Here is a 5,206-nt window from a genome sequence, read left to right as displayed (position 1 = left end):
TCTCTGATTCCTTCAACGGGGGTCCTATTCTCAGTTCAGTGGTTTGCTGCTGGCATTCGCCTCTGTATTTGCTGTGTTCTGGCTGTGTCTCTCAGGAGAGATCTACATCCGGCTCCTGTCGGCCTGCACTTCTTTGCTTCATCCATCTTGTCTAATTGGGTGGCTGTATATGTATGGGCCACATGTGGGGCAGGCTCTGAATGGGTGTTCCTTCTGTGTCTGTTTTAATCTTTGCCTCTCTATTCCCTGCCAAGGGTATTCTTGTTCCCCTTTTAAAGAAGGAGTGAAGCATTCACATTTTGATCATCCATCTTGAGTTTCATTTGTTCTAGGCATCTAGGGTAATTCAAGCATTTGGGCTATTAGCCACTTATCAATGAGTGCATACCATGTGTGTTTTTCTGTGATTGGGTTACCTCACTCAGGATGATATTTTCCAGTTCCAACCATTTGCCTATGAATTTCATAAAGGCATTGTTTCTGATAGCTGAGTAATATTCCATTGTGTAGATGTACCACATTTTCTGTATCCATTCCTCTGTTGAAGGGCATCTGGGTTCTTTCCAGCTTCTGGCTATTATAAATAAGGCTGCTATGAATATAGTGGAGCACGTGTCTTTTTTATATGTTGGGGCATCTTTTGGGTATATGCCCAAGAGAGGTATAGCTGGATCCTCAATGTCCAATTTTCTGAGGAACCTCCAGACTGATTTCCAGAATGGTTTTACCAGTCGAATACTGATGTTTTAGGGTAAAACAGAAATGGTGCCAGCTTAAGGTCTGCATGTAAATGACCTTGGGTGTGGCCGCACTCTTTCCCCCATACATTTCTAGGGAATGTCAACAAAATAGTTAACTTTTCATAGTGAAGGTATCTTCCATGACTGTATCCATCAGCTGACATATGCAGAGGACCCTCAGGACTTCACTTTATCCTATCCTCAGCATCTGAAATGAGCTGCTGCCACCCACAAGGCTGAGGCACTGGGGTAAAAAAGGGCTGTTCTGTTTCTTCATCTGAAGCCAGGCTACTCTGCAAGGCAAGGCTTATCATTCCCCGGGCTACACTCCCCTGGACACTGGTCCCAGAGGCTCCAGCCCTCTGCAAATGTGGGATTCAGAGATTCATATCTACCTGAGCCCACCCTGCTGCTTCCTGCTGCAGAAGATGGGGAACAGCACGGCTGGGCTTGAGGAAGGGAATGGCGAGAGGAGACTTGCAGTCTGAAAAGGCTGTTTAGGATGCATTGTGTATCTGCCTTGAGGAAATTGCTAGGTCTGAGGCAACTGCATTTCAGAGAACCCCTGTATCCTGCTAAGGCCTGAACTTCCTCTCCTGGCACAGCAAATGCTGAGACAAAATCTTTCACATGGTAAAGGCAGAAAACAGTTGCTGAGTTAGGCAGTTTTTAGAGCAATGATGCCACAGTTGGACACATAATTTCCTTTCATTGATCTTGCTTCACTTTACTTCTGCCCCCACCCCCAAGTCCCTCTGCCCACTTTCATTTCTCCCAAGACCACACAGTGAGGACAGAGGAGATCAGTGGTGTAAGAACTGCATTATTTTCTACCACATTCTCTCTCTGAGGAGGGCAGAGTGGAAACGGGGATCATGAGCAGAAAGAATTCAGGACAGGAAGTCTCAGCATCCGGAGTTTCTGTTTTGTCCCCATCCTCTCGCCTGGGAGGGAGGACCAGCCAACCTCCCACTCTGCAGTAAAGAGGCCATGCTGGTAAGTTCTTTGCAGTCCTGCAGGGTTAAGGCTGAAACATGCATGCTGCTCCTGGCTCTCACACTATGGTGCTGTCTGAATTAATTGGAGCTGGTTATTTAAGTACATTCCAGGTGCAGCTGCTGTGGAGGACGCCAGGCTTTTTCCAGAAGTTTTAATGGATGGCCAAGGTGCTGGTTCATCAGAAGGCTGCTTCCCCAGGAAGCCTTCAAAAGCATAACCCTCAGGGAATCCCCAGGGCCTCCTGAAGTGGGCATTCCTCAATGTGAGGCTCATGAGAGGCCTCACAGGGTTTCCACTAAGGTAAAAGACAGCTGGGCCTGTCCCAGCCAGAAGTCCTGGGCTAGAGCAGGGAATATGCCTTCTTTGAAACATAGCTTTACTTAGCTTCCTACTTGAAATTTTATCACAAACTCATATGATGGTGTATATAGCCATTAGAAATAAGAAAGAAACAGGCATCTCTTTTTTTAAAAAATAACTTTTTTACTATATTCCACAAAACAGCAAGTTGGATGCATTGATAAAACCCTTTTAATTGTATACCATGTATATAAAATACATAAGTAGCTACTGTTTATTGAAGACTCACCAAATGCCAGAATTTAATTAAAGGCTTTACATGTATCATCTTATCAGATCCTCCCAAAAAAATTGTAAGGAAAGTAATATTTTAAGACTCAACCATATAAATGAGAAAAATAGCATCAAAGAAAATGTAAGTGAACTCCTCAGATCCTCCAATCAGAATCAGAACCAAGCCATGAATACACTTACTGTAACTCTAAGAAAACTACTGATAGTGAGTGATTATTTCTTAAAATGGGTCATCTTCTTCACCTTAGAGGATCTGTAATAAAAACGTTATAAAGATAATTTGCATATATAATACATGTGAAGAATGTCTTATTGGAAAACAGCCAATTAATGGCATTTTAAAAAGAACACAATCTGAACAGAGCCCTGTGCACTTTCATTTCCATCTCTGTCGTTCTCTGATGTGTTTCAAAGGCCGCTTGGCGAGGCCCTTCATCTGCCTGGAATCTTTGGAAATACCCCGGGGCCTAATTGTTTAGCCGCTTAATGAATCTCATTCCCTTGGAGATTCTCTACCAGGTTTAATAACGTCTTTAAGACAGCCGAGTCACTGGTTGCATGGAATTACACAGGCACGGCTGTAAGCCAACTGTAATATCCTCGGATTTCATATTGGGCTGGTGTTTGGTATTTGGTTGTGTTTTGTTTAGCTGACTCTGAGGCAAATGAACTTTCTATAAGGCTCAATGTGTCAGCATAAAAGAAAGTCTCTGTAAAGCTTCTGATTCACATTTCGGGGTGGGGGGTGATGGGCTGTTTGGAAATAGGTGACTTCCAAATGCTGACTAGACACATTTGCAAAAGGTCACAGTGGCCAGGGGAAAATGAGCTTCTGTATGGAACTCTGTTCATGTTAGTGGTTCAATTAATCTTACGGTTGCAGAGCATTCGAGTGGGCAGAGAGAAGCAAGATCGACCCCAGGCCTGGAACGCAGCCTCTGAATCTGAAACAGCACAGAATTTCTCAAGGCAGACAGAAGAGGCTTAACAACCAAGAACAACTGCCAGCTCCAAGGAATCCCATGCCCTTAACTCTCTTACCACCTTCCGCTGGTCCCTGTGCATTTGGCATACACTCATGTGCGTATGTATGCATATAAATAAAAATGTGAAAACAGAAAATCAGGAAAACAGCCACTCATTCTACTGGCGCCATGACTTTGAAGAATGTCACCATCTCAAGAGTGTCTGTGGCAGAGGCTCTCAATCTGTAGGTCAGGACCCTTTTGGGGTTTTGGACCCTTTCACAGGGGTTGTCTAAGACCATCCTGTATATCAGATACTTACATTAAGATTCATTACAGTAGCAAAATCACAGTTATGTAGTAGCAACAAATGTGATTTTATGGTTGGGGGAGGTGGAGTCACCACAATATGAGGAACTGTATTAAAGGGTCCCTTGCAGCATTAGGAAGGTTAAGAACCATGAGTCCAAGAGATCTTCTGGATTTCCAAGGCTATTAACTCATTTTCATTTGTGCTTATAGCTTAACATATGGGTCACAGCATTGGTCCTGGCATGCTGCAGTCAAAGACGGAGAGCTCTCATTATATAGGCTGTAAGCTTTGGCTCATTTATTTTCAGAGTTTATGGTCAGAAACAAAGAACCCTTGGCTTTCTTTATTGATGATGTCAGACATGCAAGCATCTGATTCTCAGTATCTCTGCTCTCCTCCACAACGCCTTGCTCCTGAGTGTGATACCAAGCTAGGCTCGGCACTGAGAAGATGCCCAGTAACCACAGGTATACCCGTGTGTCCTCCTGACCTATTATTATCCAGTGTTATTGTTTCCTTGGCATTGAAACCTTCTCACCTGGGGAGAGTGTGGGGCTCACAAGGTACATGAAACTGACAAGAAACTAACAACGTTCAAAGTCCTTCATTGAGGTTATGTGAGTAGTAACATTCTCGTTGGGGGATAGCGAGTCTTCAATGGTGTAGCTGTCTGCAAGTTGCAGTTCGCTGGCCGTTCAGCCATTCCAGGCAGGCTTTTCAGGGGCACTGCTTCTGTAAGTACTCATAGTAAATATAATGGTTCCACAAGTTGGACTTAGATACAGTCATCTATCTGCTCTGTGTTACTTTCTTTACCTGGGGAGATGAAAAGTGAGCTTCCAGGAAAAGTCACGCAACAAGGGGACAACACAGAGCCACAGTGCACCCATTATGTCCCACATAGTAGCAGGCCCCCTCCCACAACTCTTTTACTAAATCCAGCCTCTTACCCTGTGAGGCAGATCCCTTTTTAATCCATTAGCTAATGAGAAAATAGAGGCTCTGGGAAGCAAACCCACATGTTTATAAAGGGCTGCAGAAGCTATTGCAGAAGCTAGAACAGAGGTTTGTTATCATGTCTACCCAGCTGCACAGCCCTGTGGGGCAAATTTCTATGCACTGTTGTTTCTACAACTTCTGATGAGGAAGATGCTCAGGTAGGGTGCCCTACACAGTATCTGGGGGAGAGGTGTGTGGTAGGAAGGAGTCAGAGGCTTATCTGTGAAGTACTGTTCTCTCCTCACTCCTACAATCTCAGTCCCGTGCTTGGAGAAGTCATGTCTATATCACCCCAGAAAACATGGACTCCAGGTCAAAAACAGGAACTCTACAGAAACAGTAGTAACTGGAATATAGATTCCACGCCTAGGCCTCCCAGGCCACAGTTCCCACAGTGTGACACCAAGAGGTAACATATGCCTCGATGTTGCTGGTGGATTGCATTCTAGAAGAACTCGGGAAAGAAAACGCATTTGAAAAATGACAGTAAGTTCCTGCTCTTGCTCTACTACCAAAGCTGGGAATGAATCTTCCCTTCCATCCCAAGGGAAATGCCACCTCTGTCTTTTGAGCTACTAGATAGATATCCAGGGGAA

General features: G+C 44.4%; 1 long non-coding RNA gene across 1 annotated transcript; it reads left to right on the top strand.

The window, feature by feature from the left end:
* Positions 1-1,497: 1,497 nt before the first annotated feature.
* On the top strand, positions 1,498-3,455 carry LOC148007823 (uncharacterized). The gene is made up of 2 exons (XR_015647538.1): positions 1,498-1,736; positions 3,217-3,455. It is a non-coding gene; the product is annotated as an uncharacterized LOC148007823 (long non-coding RNA).
* The last annotated feature ends 1,751 nt before the right edge of the window (positions 3,456-5,206 follow it).

The sequence above is a fragment of the Rattus norvegicus genome, chromosome 1, assembly GCF_021556685.1.
Source record: "Rattus norvegicus strain SHRSP/BbbUtx chromosome 1, alternate assembly SHRSP_T2T, whole genome shotgun sequence".
Taxonomy (NCBI): Eukaryota; Metazoa; Chordata; class Mammalia; order Rodentia; family Muridae; genus Rattus; species Rattus norvegicus.
The sequence above is the reverse complement of the archived record's forward strand: the minus strand, read 5'-3'. Positions and strand labels throughout refer to the sequence as shown.